The 18382-nt window shown below is 37.8% G+C and overlaps 2 pseudogenes; both read left to right on the top strand.

Moving 5' to 3' along the window:
- The first annotated feature begins 6743 nt into the window (after positions 1 to 6743).
- On the top strand, positions 6744 to 7585 carry LOC149218875 (putative protein arginine N-methyltransferase 6 pseudogene; annotated as a pseudogene).
- Positions 7586 to 12890: 5305 nt separating this feature from the next.
- On the top strand, positions 12891 to 13732 carry LOC149218874 (putative protein arginine N-methyltransferase 6 pseudogene; annotated as a pseudogene).
- Positions 13733 to 18382: the final 4650 nt, after the last annotated feature.

Below are 18382 nucleotides of genomic sequence, written 5' to 3'. Positions count from 1 at the left end.
CATCTTCTTTCTTAACTTTAACACCTTCCAAGAGATATCTAAGGTTCTTGAATTTGGACAAGAAATCTTCAATGCAAGAAAAATTATTAGGATCCAAAGTAAGCAGCTCATTTTCAAGTTGATGGGCTCTAATTTCATTTTTAATCCCAAAAACTTTAGCAAGTTTTTCTAATGCTTCATGAGGAGTCTCAAGTTCTGCAATGTGGAATCTAAGATCAGGAGAAATAGACATCCCTATCAAACCACGTGCTTGATCTTGTCTATTTTCCCATTTTGCCGCCTTGTCTTCATCTTTTGGTTTCTTCTCTTGGTCTGTGGCTATTCTGAAGAGACCTTTACTTCTAAGTAAATCTTCCATGTAGGCTACCCATTGGAAGTAGTTAGTGCTGTCAAGAATGACTTGGCATGGACTTTCCATTTTAAAAAAAAAACTGAAGCTGAAGATGCTGAAAGTAAGTGTTCCAATGGATAGATCTCGAAAAAATAGGCGGTTTTAAAAAAAACGGCTCTGAAAAAGGCTTCCGGATGAAGAAGTTATGGCTTTTTGAAAAATAATTGTTGAAGTTGCCGGCAAAGTGCGCGAATGTGCGGGAATGAAAAAATCCGCCCCCACAAAATGGAGACTTGAACCCAAGACCTCTACTCTCTTAAAATAGCATTGAACCAATTGATCTATACAAAAAATTGAGAGAGAGAGAGAGAGAGAGAGAGAGAGAGAGAGAGAGAGAGAGAGAGAGAGAGAGAGAGAGAGAGAGAGAGAGAGAGAGAGAGAGAGAGAGAGAGAGAGAGAGAGAGAGAGAGAGAGAGAGAGAGAGAGAGAGAGCGGGGGGGGGGGGGCCTTGGTTTGCGTGCTTGCCTTGAGAAACCTCTTTTTCCCTACAAAACACAAAACACAAAACCCAACACGAATATGCAAAGAAAAACGAACCTTGCGGCTCGAAGTTAGATTTAGCCAAAAAACTAGAAATTAAAAAAAAAATCTCAAAGTTAGCTTTAGCCAAAAAACTAAATATTTTTCTCAATGTTTCTGATTTTCTGAGATCACACTAAGGTGCAGGGAAAAGAGCATACACATGAGAAAAATCCTTCCTTTCTGTTTCTGATTTGCCCAGATCGCACAGAGTCGCAGGGCAAAGAGCATACGCAGAAATGAAAGGTATAGATCCGGTTAAAAAAAGGCTAAATAAACCGAAACCGAAATAAGCAGAGAGAAAATAACAGTAAACTGCAAAAAAAAACTGTATACCTCCCGATCTGAAAAATGACGCAGCTAGGGCTACCGGAAACCTTTTCGCGTGAAACGAAAGGGGTCCCTCACTGGAACAGATGCTCTGAACGCAACAGAGCAGTCCTCTCGGCCCAAAAGCAGTCAGAAACAGCAGATCTAGGAAACGACAGCCGCATGCAGTTCTACCGGCTTCAGATTTGGATCACCAACGGACGCGGCCCTCAAATAGCTCTGATACCATGTAGGAATTTACAGGGTAAGTTCCACAGAAAGAATACCAAAAGGACACCGCTCACAACCAGATCTCAAATCAATACACCAGTATTTTTGACGTGGTTAAAACCCTCAGAGTGCAAGGAGGGAAACAGTCCACGGCCTGTCCCAACGTGGGTACTACAGGCAATTTATTAATCAAAGAATGAAAATTTACATAAGCTTCTCTCATGCACGGATTACCCGAACAATGACCCTCCATGCGCTTTAAATAGAACTCATGGACCAATCGGGTGTCAAGCCACGGATCAAGTGTCGGTAATACCGAGGTGAGAGTGAACCGTCGGATCACTACATATCGTGACCGTCGGATTGTAAGTTACAAAATGTACAACGGTAAAGAAACACACTTTACCTAACTCTAACCTAACTCTATACTAGACCAAGTTGAACTTAACTATATCCTATGTGTCGGAATATCCTAACAAGATCATGTCAGAGTTTGGCTTTTAGCAACAGCATCCGACTACACTTTGGTGTGATAATCAAAGTGCCATTCAACTATGCAAAGATCCAGTCCAACATTAGTGTAGCAAACACATTGAACTGCACATGCACTTCATCAGAAAGCTCATTCATGACCATGTTCTTGAAGTGCAATATTGTTCAACAGATGATCAAGTTGCAGACATCTTTACAAAGGCTCTCACAGAGGCGAAGTTCACTAAACTTCGATTTATGGTTGGAGTTCAGGAAGTTGTCACTAAGGGGATAGGCTCTAGTGCCTCCTTCCTTCTCCTATTGTGTCATATTTGTAAATCCTTCAATCTAATATAAGTTGTTCTTAAGGGGGGATGTTAGGATATTCCGACACATAGGAAATAGTTAAGTACAACTTGGTCTAGTATAGAGTTAGGTATAGAGTTAGGTAAAGTGTGTTTCTTTACTATGTACATTTTGTAACTTATAATCCAACGGTCATGATATGTAGTGATCCGACGGTTCATTCTCTCCTCGATATTACCAACATTTGATCTGTGGCTTAACACCCGATTGGTCCATGATCTCTATTTAAAGAGCATGGAGGGTCATTTGTAGGGTAATCCATCTATGAGAGAAGCATATGTAAATTTTCATTCTTTTATTAATAAATTGCCTGAAGTGGCCGCGTTAGCTCAGGCCGTGGTCTGTTTCCCTCTTTGAGGGTTTTAACCACGTCAAAATACTGGTGTATTGATCTGTGATCTGTTTGTGAGCGGTGTCCTTTGGTGTTCTGTCTAAGGAACTTACCCTGTAAATTCCTACAGTTTCCAAGTGAAAGAGTATTTAAATACTCTTCCGTGTTGTTCCACATGTTTTTATATTTTCGATCAGAAAGGTTTCCAGTCAATATATAGAAGTTGGATACTAAGGGCCATCCTAGATTAGTCATCTTTTGGACACCCTTAATCCAAAAGTATTCCACTATTTTCAATTACAAAGAGTTCATTTATTCCTTTGTGCATCCAGTTGTAAATATGCTAAACAATAGCAATCAGCCCAGGATCAGTGATGAGATAAAAAGATTTTTGTAGTTATCTAATAATATTAGGGCAGGAGACTGGTATCTATGCCAGGACCAAACAGAAATAAGGATATATGGATGCCATCTCACTCCCTACAAGCTGCCTAGATATCTCCCCATGAGAATATTTGCATTAGAATATTTCAAGCAGATCATGAACTCAGATGAGGTCAATTTTCTGTTAGCTAGGAAGAAAACACAGTTCAAAATCAAAAACCAACTGGGACCTTTTATTTGTAATAATAGGGAAGCTGGACAAGAAGCAGATAAGATTTTACAACAAAATAAGTTTAGTAGTAGTTTTATGTGGCAGTATGACCCTAACGGAGTCATAAACAAGTTAAGACTCAAGTTCAAATTAAGCCCCTTTATGCATATGTCCAGGCCATACATTGAAAGATATGCCAACAAGTCAGAGTGGTTGGAAAAAACTTAATAGATGTGGAAAATACCTTATTAGATGTGGAAAAGCAGATAGATACTAGTTCCTTTCTGCAGGTTCCAACCCTACAGGAAAAGATGGGTATTAGTCCCATTCTACAGACTCCATCAATGTAGGACAGAAATGTAAAAAGAACCAGGGAAGATGGTTCTAGCTTTAAAATGAATACTACAGATGACAAGTTTGTAATCATGTACATGAAGAAGCCCAAGCTTAATCCTGTAAATGAGCAAGAGGAGACCATTGAGATAGTTGAAATCATTGATACTAACAAAATGGTTAAAAAGAATACAACTCCAATAGTTTCAGAGGAAACTCATCAACCTTCCACCGCAAATACTCAGATTATTGGAAAATAACTTAGTATTGAAGTCTCTTTGTCTATTAAACTAGTGGATAAAGAGAAAGATATAAAATAGAAGTACAAAGAAATCAAGTTGACGAATGAGGCATTGAAGGCTGAAACATATGCCCAATACTTCAAACAAACACCTGACAATTAGAATAGATTAATGTCAGCCTTTGACATTAAAACTAGTAAAATGCAAATGAACTTTTTGCAACCTATAGTCCAGCAGCCTGGATTGTCAGTAGACTACATGAAGACAAAGTTTGAAGTTTTGGCCAGGGATGTTCACCCTATTGATCAAATTGAATTCCATAATAAGGTAGGTTAAATGATATACTCAACAATGACCAATAAGGCCATGAGTGTTTAGAAGCTTCAAAACTCTCTAGACAACATCACAACACAGTTTAAGCTAGAGAAAGCATCATCACAGGCAAAAGATAACAGAATCAAGTCATTAGAAGACTTGGTAATTGAAATTGGATATAATCCAAATGATATCAAGGTTGCAGAAAAACTAATAAAGAAGAAAAATGAGGATATTTCTGCTTTAAAGAAGCAACTGAAGTTACCCTCTTCTGAACATCCACAGACCAAGGAGGTCCTAGAAAGCCAAACCTAGAAAGATGAGATGATGGACCTCATTCTCCAACTAAATGCTCAATTAAAAGAAATGGAGAAGGAATTGGACGAGTTAATAAAATTGAAACAAGCCAGCCTTGAGACAGAGATTGCCACTGCTATTCCTACAGTTACTACAACAGTTCCTTCAACGTTGGCATCTTCATTGGCCCCAATAGCTCCACTAGCTACAATACTTCCAGCTGCAACAACAACTACATAAGCAATGGGTTCAACAATAGAAGAAACTCATCCAAGTGATGAAGTAAGAAAACTGGTCAAAGCCATGGAGGACATGTCCATTCAGACCACTGAAATAAATAGACTTAAAGAACAGATAAAAAGTCTAAAGGATGAGAATAAATTGGCTCAAATCATGCATAAAAATGAAGTATAGAAGTCAAATAGGTTGACTGAGAGGATAAAAAACTTAGAAAAGGAATTAACATTGAAGGAGCCACTTTCCCAAGCAAAAGAGTAGCTATGGGCCAATATCAATGACTATGTCAATGATATTTGGCCATCTATACAGGTTATCTTTGAAAAAAATGATTTATTCAAAGAGGTTGGTGAAGCAGTTCAGAGGGTTAAGGCTAAACTTGGAAATATGCCAGAGGAAGCCTCAAGAATAATCCAATTCCTTGACTCAAAGAATAAATATGAATTGCAGGAGCTTGGAATAGCTGACAAAACTGGCACTGTACTAGAGGTGAAGAAGGTAATCACCAAGAGGAACTTAATGATGCATCTTGAGGACAAATGCCTAACAATGGAGCTAGCTATAGGCAGGTTCATGGTCAAATTTGATGTTTTGAGGCAGAAAAGTCTGCATAATCCATTGGTAATAAGTAATAGGTTAATGCCACATGAAGACTATGATAAAAGAACCAGAGAAGTGGCAAAGGAGAAAGCCAATAGTTCCTCTATGAAAGGGATGCCTACAGGAAAGGTTCTTTACCAGACTTTTGAGAACCTCTTTTACCTCCAGCATGAGGTAAAACATCTTTTTGTAAACAAGCCCACCTTTGCAAAATACACAGAAGCTAATGAAGTCTACAAAATAATGGTAAATATTAAATTACCAGATACAGAGACTTGGGAAAAATTAAATGATTTACTGTGAAAATGCAAGGTAAACAGTGGATATAGAGCAGTGAAAGAAAAGCAACAGATCAACTAAGTCAAAGAGTATCAGATGAAAGAGTATCAGTCAAAAGGCAAAATAAAAGAACAGTCAGCATGGAAGACAAACAACCAAAGAGAAAAAGTAGTGTAATATCAAAGAAGAGCCAGCAGCAAACAATAAAAGAGGGACAACTTGCATCAGTTACATATCTGTCTCTATCTTCTTGCATGAAGATATTTATGTTTCCTTGAATAGTTCCTAAATCAGTTTAGGATATTTTGTAATAATTTTTTGTATAAATACTTCATAATTCAAAGTATAGAGTGTGGATTGCTAAACATTTCTATAGTTGTATTGATATGAAACCTAAGGGTTCATTGTATCATTTTTCAAGTCAGTAGACTGGACTGAGTAATAAAGGCATTGCATTACAGGATTCATGTGTTGGGCCACTTTAGTGAAGTATTTTCTGTTTGTAAAATTGTTATCTTCTTAAGTGTTTCACATACTTGCATGTTATCTAAATTGAATGAAATAACTGGAATATTATTACAGAATTTGTTTAAGTACACTCTGTCTTGAACAATTATTCATTTTCATGTTTTCTTCTGATATCCAGAGTAGGGAATCCTTCATTGCTCCCTAGTTTTGATTGACTTCTATCATTTCTCTCATTATCCAGTTTGAGGAATTCTTAATTGCTTCTTGACCCCGATTGAAAACCACTTCACCATCTAGCCTAAAAGATATGAATTTACTCAGCTATCTTGCCCTGTGAACACTATCTTTAGAACCCGATTCAGTCCTGTTTTCTTGACACTTGACCCCATAGCCTAATGGTAAAGGACATCCCTCTATCCATCTAAGTCAGTAATTCCACCACCAAATCAAAGTCAAAACCCAAGCAAGCTTAAATAACTAGATCATTAAATGATCTAGAGGAAGCTAGGAGATGCCAATGGCTGGTTTTGTGGCCAGATTGTGACAGAGAAGGAGAGAACATAGCATTTGAGGTTTATTTCCGTGTTGCTAATCCTCATCTCAACATATGGCGAGATCGTTTCTCTGCTTTGATTGAAAGAGATATCCATGAATCTGTGCAGAGGGAACTGTACATTGCTGACAATGATATTGCTAGTGAAAGGTTTACAACTTTTGGTCTCATGGTTCTAGAGAGGAATTACTTGGAGATTTATAAGTATGAACCTTAGGGAGATTGAAATTGATGAGGAGGTAGATGTCATTATATTGGAATGGATGGGTTACATGCTTCTATATGAGAGCATGCTTTCTAGTGTAATCGTTGCAAGAGATCATTGGCTCAAGTCAGGGGGGCTAATTTTTCCTTCTCACGTGACATTGTACATGGCACCAGTTACACATCCTGAAAGATATAGTGAAAGTATTGACTTCTGGCGAAATGTCTATGGAATTGATATATCTGTGATGTTACCATTGGGAAAGAAATGTACCTTTGAGGAGTCTTGCATCGAAACTATTACAGCAGAAAATGTCTTGACATGGGCAATTGTTATCAAACAAATTGATTGTAGCACTGTCACAATACAGGAGTTGGAATCAGTTACTGCAAATTTCAGTGTGTCGTCTATGATGAAAGCATCCCTGCATGGTTTTTCATTATGGTTTGATGTTTCATTTGGAGGGAATGCAACAACATCTAGTGATACCCAGTCAGAATCATCAATAGACAGCTCTTTATTTGGAGATGTTCGTGTAAATGGTGTACATCAAAGAAAAAGTGTGCGAAATCACCTAATACACTTGTACTATTGGGCCCCGACTTTGCTCTATATCTATGATCCTTTAGAGGTGAAGCAAGATCAAGTAATTGTAGGTTCTATTACGTTGTCACAGAGTAGGGAGAACCCATGCTTTCTGAATATACACCTAGAATATGCTTCTGGGGGATGATGCTTTGTGAAGGAATCTATTATGCGGTGATATTTTCAGCTTGTTATTGTTCACAGCCTTTGGGGCATCATTCTGAAACATTTGATTTGATTATTTCATTGGTTCCTTGATGTTTTCTGTAGCAAAGTTGATCTGAAAGAAATGTTGGGCTCAATTCATACCACAATTTTGTCCTCTGAATATCATCATAGGAGCTGGGTGCTCTTGTATGATGTTTATGCTATTACCATGGCTATCAAGAGGAAAGTCTTGGAGCATGCCTAAGACTTCTCATTTTTGTAGTGGTTTATCTCAGAGTGCACATTCTATTAGCAAAGGTGGAGAGTTTCCAGTCAAATAAGATGTCAAATATTGCTGAGGTTTCATAGAAAAGGACAGTTTCAAATGTCAATTTGAAGAAGGTTGGTGAGCGTATAACTTTTGATTCATTGCTCAATGATTGCTTGCAAGCAAAAATACGCCACATTGTAGAAATATTTCAAATCCAGATTCCTTGTTTTATTCATTTGTGTTAAAAGTGTAAATTTGTATGAAGTGAGTGTTGGGAGGAATCAGAATTGTGGTCATATTGTTTTGCTACCTTCCATTTCACTTTTTCTCCCTCAGAATATAGCATGTTGATATGTCGTATGCTTTAGTCTCAATGGAATTCATTAAATCCGCCAAGAAATATTTTGGCTGTCTCCATTATATAGGCACAATAGCTATTTTCTGGATGAGTGCAATTGACTGGAACTACATACCTAAATGGGAAAAGTGAGGATTTATTTTGGTGGCTAAAAAAAAACTGTGAGTGCTACGCATAACCCTTTGGCACTGCGCATATAGCCATATTCAAAGAGCACTGCACGTAGGGCCATCCCCATGGTTGCATCAAATAGAGACACCTGGCATTGGAAGGAAATAGGGGTTGGACATCAAAATGCCAAATGTCAATTTGAAGAAAGTTGGGAAGTGGAAAATTGGTTTCCAATTGCCAGATTCTGAGTGTAGTGAAATTAAACGACCTAACTTCAGGTTGGGTTCTGAAATTGGACCTCTTTATATCTCATGTTATGATATTTATTCAAATCAAATGGCTTTTAAAGTTTATCCGGCTCAACTTGATGTATGTGTTTATAAGGTGGAAATGCTAGTGAAGATTAAGATAGAGAAGGCATCTGGATGTCTCATACAACAAAAAATGTTTCTGGAAATTTTGTTTGGGGAGGCAAACTGGATAAGTTGCGGCCTAGTTTTGAAAGAAACCTTACATATTGGTTCCAAGGATTCTTGTTTTTCTATCATGCTTATGATGATAACACAACCAAGAAAGTAGCTATGATAGATTTAATGATTTTAGGAGAAAACTTGGTACCAATACTAATGATTCTTGCAGTCAAGTTTCTCACAGATTGTCCACCTGCACTACAACAATTAAAGGTAGAAAACATGAAGATGGAGAAATCCAAGGAACAAAAGAAAGAGCAGCTAACTTGGAACAATTATACTTCCTTACCCTTTACTCAGAATGTGATAACCGAGACTTTGCGAATAGGGAATATCATAACTCGTGTGATGAGGAAAGCATTGCAGGACATGGAGATTAAAGGGAACTTCATTCCTGAAGGATGGTGTGTGCTCACATACTTGAAGATCCATTCATCTTGATGAAGACTATTATGAAAATCCACACAAATTCAATCCTTGGAGATGGCAAGAAAAGGATGCAAGTGGCAACAATTTTATTCCATTTGGAGGAGGCCACAGACTTCGCCCAGGCATCGACATGGAAAGACTGGAAGCTTTCATCTTCTTGCACCAGCTTGTGACCCAATACAGTGGGGAGGCAGATGATGATTCCATTTGGACACAGTAGTAAAGAGCGCAACCATGATAGAATGCGTGATATAGAGAAGCTAGGGGTATTGCACATAGCCCTTTGGCATTGCACATAGAGCCATCCTCAAGGGGCACTGCACGTAGAGTCCGTGTGCTGAAAAGGGACTTGCATATCAGGCAAAAGTTCCGGTTAATTGGTGCCCTACCCTTGGCACTGTTTTGGCAAATGAGGAGGTCATTGATGGTGTTAGTGAACGAGGTGTACATCTTGTTATCCGCAAGCCAATGCGCCAATGGATGCTTAAAATTACTGAGTATGTTGGCCACCTTCTCAAAGATATGGATGGACTAGATTGGCCTGAAAGCATCAAGGAAATGTAGCATAATTGGATTGGACGGTCAAAAGGTGCTGAATTGGAATTTTATGTCCTCGATAGAGATGGACAAGAGAGGGAATTGAAGCTGACTATTTTTACAACAAGACCAGACACTATTTTTGGGGCAACGTATTTAGTTATTGCACCTGAACATCCATTCTTGGCATCAATAACATCTGATTCTCAGAAAATCTATGTAGAGGATTACTTTGAGAAAGCATCCAGAAAAAGTGAATTAGAGAGGATTGATCTTCAGAAGGATAAATCTGTCTTTATTGGTTCTTATGCACGGAATGCTACAACTGATGAGGCTATTCCTATCTGGGTGGTAGATTATGTCCTTGGCAGAAGAAATTATGGCAGTTCGACAAGTTGTGATTCCCAAAGTATGACAGTGGATATTCTACAGACAAAGCATATAAAGGTGAAGGCATTATGATAAATATGAAAGTAGGCATGGAAATAGGTTCGTGAAAGGAAGCAGAGTAGTTTTGATGGCAAGTGTTACAGCCATGAAATCAGCAGCAAATCGAGTTTTTCAAGGGATGTGGCATTATTCCAAATCATTCAACAAACAGATGGCAAAAATTTTGGGCATTTAAAGCATTTATAGGGCGCAGGTGGAAGAGGATCGATCAGTATTCCTGAGTATCCCAGATTTCCAGTGATGACACCTTCAGCAAATCGACAGCAAACCAATTATTTTGTTTTGATGAGATTTAATTAAATTATTTAGTTATAATTTTAATTTATGTTATTTGACCGTAGCACATATTTGTTTGTTTTGATTTTAATTATTTTGATTCCTATGTTTAGGAAATCATAATTAATATGTAATAGGGTATATATAGGGTGATTTTTGAAGATGTAGAGGTTCGATTTTTGCAGCAGAGGGAGGCTGCTTTGGATGGTGTAAAGATTCTTCTGAATATATATATATATATATATATATATATATATATATATATATATATAGATATAGATATAGGTATATATATATATGTATATATATATATGTATATGTATATATGTATATATATATATATGTATATATATATGTATATATATATATATATATATATTATGGAGCAGTTTCTACCCTTTAGATTTGGGATCCATCACAATGTTTAATGTCTAGCATGTGTTCCCTGTAAAATCACTTACATACTTAGTTTTTTCTGCTAATTCTTGTTACAACATTATCTAAGGGAAGTGTTAGGAATCCATCCACACATGATGCTCCTTTCATAATGATTTTGTTGTTAAATATAGTGATTATCTTTACAGAATCCATCCTCTATTAGATGCTATGTTGAGTAACCCGATGTTTTTTTTGCTTCTAATGCCACCATTGTAGATCCATCCCTTGATTGATGCCTATAGGGCAGCGGGATTTCTCCTCTTTCCTTCTCTCATTTACATCTTTTATCTGGCTGAACATTGCATTTATTTTTCCCCAAGTTTGTTTGCAGAAGCTAGCCTCGATTCCATAGCCCAATGATCCCTTCTCTTGTTGTTTTCAACCCACAACTTTCAATCAAATCCCCATACTTCATAGCTAGCCTAAGATTCACTTATTGTAGCCATGTTTTGTTGGCAAAGAGAGAGACCTCTCTAGTCTCGCAGGGATAGATGCCAGATCGAAAGCTTGGCCTGTGGTTACCTCAAAATTGCCTCTTCTCAGCGTTGAGGTTCATTCCAAGTGATAACATATTAGCGCCTTTACCGGGGAACGAGGTGACAGATTGTCTCCAGGAAATATCATTCAAGTTACAAATCTGGTTGCTGATGGTGGACCTTGATCGACACATATGAAGGATGAAACATTCACCTGGAAAATCTAACTCAATCAAGAGATTCCAGCGCTCACTGATCCGTTCATGTACTAAACTAAGATGATAGGGTATGTGGCAAACCCTGTGTGTTGTGAAGTTTTCAAAGAGGTTAGAGATCAGTTAGTGGATATTGAAATAAATGAGGTATTTTTCATTACCGTGGTTCAATGTTTGAGATCTCCGAAGTTTACTCTTAACGGTAAAACTAATTTCTTTGAGTTAGTGGTTGAAAAATTTGAGAAGGAGATTGAGTATATCGATGTTCAAATTAAGTCATATGAATTCCTAGATCCCAAAAAGTTCTTGGAAAATCTCCCTCCTTCAAAACAAGAAACAATAGGGCTTCCCGTGGATGTTTGCAATGAAAGTTTATAGCTGGAAGCATATGTTGAGGAGTTAGGGTAGTAGACATGGTCTGGTTTCTATGATCCTGTTGTTGCATATATGGAATATTTCTTCAGTTTGAATGACAAACCAAATTGTCTTTTACACAGCCAGACTCATTTTGTGCATGTATGGCTGTCATCATTTCCAATTGTGTCCTAGTTCAAGCACTTCCAAGCAGCGTCCTTGTCACAGTTACTTGATTGGCTGATCTGGCATTAAAACATCACTTGATCTATTGATTTTGCTTCAAAGTAGGGTAGATTTGTAAATAAATAAGCTGCCCAAGGCAACATTTTGCTTCTTGTATTTGTTTATGTATAGGTTGTAGTGTGTCTATGTTTTTGGATTGGTATATGTTGTTCAGGTTTGCAGTTGTTTGTGACCATATTTCCCAATGGATGAGGCACTTGGTCTACGGTGTTCTTGACACCTCCAAGGAGTTGCCATCCCCAATAAGGCCAATGTTAGTTTCAGTTTTTGCAGGCTGCCACCGGTGATCAAGATGGGCTCTTATTATGTCTGGTTTTCAGAGATGTTTTTCACATGATCTTCAGTAAAAAAAAACATGTCATAAGCATGTTAATCAGAATTAACTTAGAAAGATATTTCCAACGATATATCATACTCCTGAAACCGGCTCCCGGATCATACGATATGACCGAATGAATGATTGACTAAAAATTCTCCCAGTGCAGCAGTTCATGTATTTAATGATCCAGAGGAAGCTAGGAGATTCCAGTGGCTGGTTTTGTGGCTGGATTGTGATAGAGAAGGAGAGAACATAACATTTGAGGTCTATTGTCGTGTTGCTAATCCTCATCTCAACATATGGCGAGCTCATTTCTTTGCTTTGATTGAAAGAGATATCCATGAATCTGTGCAAAGGGCACTGTACATTGCTGACAATGATATTGCTGACAATGATATTGCTGGTGAAAGGTTTATAGCTTCTGGTCTCATGGTTCCAGAGAGGAATTACTTGGAGATTTATAAGTATGAATCTTGGGGAGGTTGAAATTGATGAGGAGGTAGATGTCATTATATCGGAATGGATGGGTTACATGCTTCTATATGAGAGCATGCTTTCTAGTGTAATCATTGCTAGAGATCGTTGGCTCAAGTCAGGGGGGCTAGTTTTTCCTGCTCACGCGACATTGTACATGGCACCAGTTACACATCCTGAAAGATACAATGAAAGTATTGATTTCTGGCAAAATGTCCATGGAATTGATATATCTTCAATGTTACCATTGGGAAAGAAATGTACCTTTCAGGAGTCTTGCATCGAAACTATTATAGCAGAAAATGTCTTGACATGGGAAATTGTTATCAAACAAATGGATTGTAGGACTGTCACAATACAAGAGTTGGAATTAGTTATTGCAAATTCTAGTGTGTCGTCTATGATGAAAGCATCCCTGCATGGTTTTGCATTATGGTTTGATGTTTCATCTGGATGGAATGCAAAAACATCTAGTGATACCCAGTCAGAATCATCAATAAACAACTCTTTAGTTGGAGATGTTCGTGTAAATGGTGTACATCAAAGAAAAAGTGTGCGAAAGCACCTAATACACTTGTACTATTGGGTCCTGACTTTTCTCTATATCTATGACCCTTTAGAGGTGAAGCAAGATCAAGTAATTGTAGGTTCTATTACGTTGTCATAGAGTAGGGAGAACCCATGCTTTCTGAATATACACCTAGAATATGCTTTTAGGGGATGATGCTTTGTGAAGGAATCTATTATGCAGTGATATTTTCAGCTTGTTATTGTTCACAGCCTTTGGGACATCATTATGAAGCATTTGATTTGATTATTTCATTGGTTCCTTGATGTTTTTTGTGGCAAAGTTTATCTAAAAGAAATGCTGGGCTCAATTCATACTACAATTTTGTACTCTGAATATCATCATAGGAGCTGGGTGCTCTTGTATGTTTATGCTATTACCATGGCTATCAAGAGGAAAGTCTTAGAGCATGCCTAAGACTTCTCATTTTTATAGTGGTTTATATCAAAGTGCACATTCTATTAGCAAAGGTGGAGAGTTTCTAGTCAAATAAGATGTCAAACATTGCTGAGGTTTCGTAGAAAATGACAGTTTCAAATGTCAATTTGAAGATGATTGGTGAGCGTATAACTTTTGATTCATTGCTTAATGATTGCTTGCAAGAAGAAATACACCACATTGTAGAAATATTTCAAATCTAGATGCCTTGTTTTCTTCATTTGTGTTAAAAGTGTAAATTTGTATGAAGTGAGTGTTGGGAGGAATCAAAATTGTGGTCATATTGTTTTGCAACCTTCCATTTCACTTTTTCTCCCTCAGAATATAGAATGCTGATATGTTGTATGCTTTAGTCTCAATGGAATTCATTGAATCTGCCAAAAAATATTCTGGCTATCTCAATTATATAGGCATAGTAGCTATTTTCTGGATGTTGCAATTGACTGGAACTACATACCTGAATGGGAAAAGTGAGGATTTATTTTGGTGGGTAAAAAAAAACCGTGAGTGCTGTGCATAGCCCTTTGGCGCTGCGTGTATAGCCATATTCAAAGAGCACTGTGCGTAGCCCTTTGGTGCTGCGCGTAGGGCCATCCCCAAGGTTACATCAAGGAGAGACACCCGGCATTGGAAGGCAATAGGGGTTGGACATCAAAATGCCAAATGTCAGTTTGAAGAAAGTTGGGAAGTGGAAAATTGGTTTTCAATTGCCAGATGCTGAGTGTAGTGAAATTAAACGACCTAACTTCAGGTTGGGTTCTGAAATTGGACCTCTTTATATCTCATGTTATGATATTTATTCAAATCGGATGGCTTTTAAAGTTTATCCGGCTCAGCTTGATGTATGTGTTTATAAGGTGGAAACGCCAGTGAAGATTAAGATAGAGAAGGCATTTGGATGTCTCATACAACAAAAAATGTTTCTGCAAATTTTGTTTGGGGAGGAAAACTGGATAAGTTGTGGCCTAGTTTTGAAACAAACCTTGCGTATTGGTTCCAAGGATTCTTGTTTTTCTGTCATGCTTATGATGAGAGCACAACCAAGCAAGCAGCCATGATAGATTTGATGATTCCAGGAGAAAACTCGGTACCAATACTAATGATTCTTGCAGTCAAGTTTCTCATAGATTGTCCACCTGCACTACAACAATTAAAGGCAGAAAACATGAAGATGGAGAAATCCAAGGAACAGAAGAAAGAGCAGCTAACTTGGAACAATTATACTTCCTTACCCTTTACTCAGAATGTGATAACTGAGACTTTGCGAATGGGGAATATCATAACTGGTGTGATGAGGAAAGCATTGTAGGATGTGGAGATTAAAGGGCACTTCATTCCTGAAGGATGGTGTGTGCTCACATACTTGAAGATCCATTCATCTTGATGAAGACTATTATGAAAATCCACACAAATTCAATCCTTGGAGATGGCAAGAAAAAGATGTAAGTGGCAATATTTTTATTCCATTTCGAGGAGGCCATAGACTTTGCCCAGGCATCGACATGGAAAGATTGGAAGCTTTCATCTTCTTGCACTAACTTGTGACCCAATATAGTGGGGAGGCAGATGATGATTCCATTTGGACACAGTAGTAAAGAGCGCAACCATGATAGAAGGGGTGATACAGAGAAGCTAGGGGCGCTACACGTAGCCCTTTGGCGCTACGTGTAGGGCCATCCTCAAGGGGCATTACGTGCAGTCCTTTAGCACTGCGCGTAGAGCCTGTGTGCTAAAAAGGGACTTTCATATCAGGGAAAAGTTTCGATTAATTGGTGCCCTACCCCTGGCATTATTTTTGAAAATGAGGGGGTCATTGATGGTGTTAGTGGATGAGATGTACATCCTGTCTGCAAGCCAATGTGCCAATGGATGCTTAAAATTATTGAGTATGCTGACTGCCTTCTCAAAGATATGGATGGACTAGATTGGCCTGAAGGCATCAAGGAAATGCAACATAATTGGATTGGATGGTCAAAAGGTGCTGAATTGGAATTTTATGTCCTCGATAGAGATGGAAAAGAGAGGGAATTGAAGCTGACTATTTTTACAACAAGACCAAACACTAATTTTGGGGCAACATATTTAGTTATTGCACCTGAACATCCATTCTTGGCATCAATAACATCTGATTCTAAGAAAATATATGTAGAGGATTACTTTGAGAAAGCATCTAGAAAAAGTGAATTAGAGAGGATTGATCTTCAGAAGGATAAATCTGGAGTCTTACTGGTTCTTGTGCACAAAATGCCGCAACTGATGAGGCTATTCCTATCTAGGTGGTAGATTATGTCCTTGGCAGAAGAAATTATGGAAGTTGGAAAAGTTGTGATTCCCAAAGTATGATAGTGGATATTCTATAGACAAAGCATATAAAGGTGAAGGCGTTATGATAAATATGAAAGTAGGCATGGAAATAGGTCCCATGAAAGGAATCATAGTAGTTTTGATGGCAAGTGTTATAGCCATGAAATCAGTAGAAAATCGAGTTCTTCAAGGAATGTGTCATTATTCCAAATCATTCAATGAATAGATGGCAAGAATTTTGGGCATTTAAAGCATTTATAGGGCATAGGTGGAAGACGATCGATCAGTATTCCTGAGTATCCCAGATTTCCAGTGATGACATCTTCAACAAATCGACAACAAACCAATTATTCTGTTTTGATGAGATTTAATTAAATTATTTAGTTATAATTTTAATTTATGTTTTTTTTGTTTTCCAATGTGGTTCACGTACACCCTAGTAAGTGGGTGGTTCTACGTCCACGAAAATATCTAGGATGATCGACCCCAAAGGGAATCTAGCCCTGCGGCCCACTAGCAAGGCCTGACTCTAAGGGGTTCGGGGAGATTGGACCCTGTGACCTCCTGATGGTGAGGCACTGATTTTGACCAACTGAGTTAGATTTGGGATCCATTACAGTGTTTAATGTCCAACATGTGTTCCTTGTAAAATCACTTACCTACTTTGTTTTTTTTGCTAATTCTTGTTACAACATTATCTCAGGGAAGTGTTAGGAATCCATCCATGCATGATGCTCCTTTCACAATGATTTTTTTTTTTAAATGTAGTGATTATCTTTGCGGAATCCATCCTCTGTTAGATGCTCTATCGAGTAATCCAGTAATTTTTTTTTCTTTTAACGCTGCCACTGTAGATCAATCCCTTGATTGTTGCCTGTAGGACAGCGAGATTTCTCCTCTTTCCTTCTCTCATTTACATCTTTTATCTGACTGAAAATTGCATAATGATTGTGCCAAGTTTGCTGGTAGACGCTTTCCTTGATTCGATAGCCCAATGATCCCTTCTCTCACTGTTTTTGACCCACAACTTTCAATCAAATCCCTGTACTTCATAGCTAGCCTAAGATTCACTTATTGTAGCCACGTTTTGTTGGCAAAGAGAGAGCCCTCTCTGTTCTGGTAGGGATAGATGCCAAATCGAAAGCTTGGTCTATGGTTACCTCAGAATTGCCTCTTCTCAGCCTTGAGGTTCATTCTGAGTGCTAACACCATTATCCATCCTTCTTGTGCACCAACACTACTAGATGAGAGAAAGAACTTTGACTAGGCTGAATTATACCAGCCTCTAGCATTTCTACAACCATACATTCAATTTCACTCTTTTGGGGATAGGGATATCTGTAAGGCTTGATGTTTGGAGGAACACTTCCTCGAATCAAATAAATAGCATGATCATGATAACGAATAGGTGGGAGACCTTTGGAAGTCTCAAATACATTGGAATGATTGTCTAATACTTTTTAGAGATCTGGAGAAATAGTTGATTTCGATGTGGGAACCTATAGCAAACATAATTGTGCAATTACACCTCATTGTTCTTTCTTTAGAATCTTTGTCATTCCATTAGAGTTGATTATCTTTCCTTGTTTCCCTTTGATACCTCTTAATTCAAATTTCTTTCCTTCTAAAGAAAATTTCATGAAAAGTTCTTGAAAATTAAAAGCTATTGTACCCAAGGATTGTAGCCATTGGACTCCTAGTACAACATCAACACCACCCATTGGAAGGGAAAATATTGGGCTATTCAAAACATATTCTTCCATGGATAGCTTGATATTATGGCACCTTCTAGAGAAATTTATGGTTCCTCCACTTGCAACCATCACTTGACACTCTGGTTCTAGATATAGGAAGCAATTCAATTCCTTGGCTATCTTACAATGAATAAAATTATGGGTATTGCTCGAATCAATCAACACTATTACCTTTTTCTTCTTGATATGTCCTTCTATCTTGATAGTTTGAGGAGTCGTAATTCTGACCAATGCATTACAAGATATGGTTGGATTCATTTCTTCTTTATCTAGGGTTTGTTCCTGGTGTATATCCTCTTCTTTTTGACATTTCTTGTTCCTTTTCTTCCTCCTCTTCACAATCTATGTAAAATAATTTCTTTTCAGCACACTTATGACATTTACTGTATTTGTTATTAGAACTATAAAAAATATCTTTTG

This window comes from Pinus tabuliformis, chromosome Q (assembly GCF_031772625.1).
Source record: "Pinus tabuliformis cultivar Carrire ecotype Pingquan chromosome Q, CPIR1, whole genome shotgun sequence".
NCBI classification, from domain to species: Eukaryota; Viridiplantae; Streptophyta; class Pinopsida; order Pinales; family Pinaceae; genus Pinus; species Pinus tabuliformis.
Note: the sequence above shows the minus strand (reverse complement) of the source record. Positions and strands in the feature narration are given on the sequence as shown.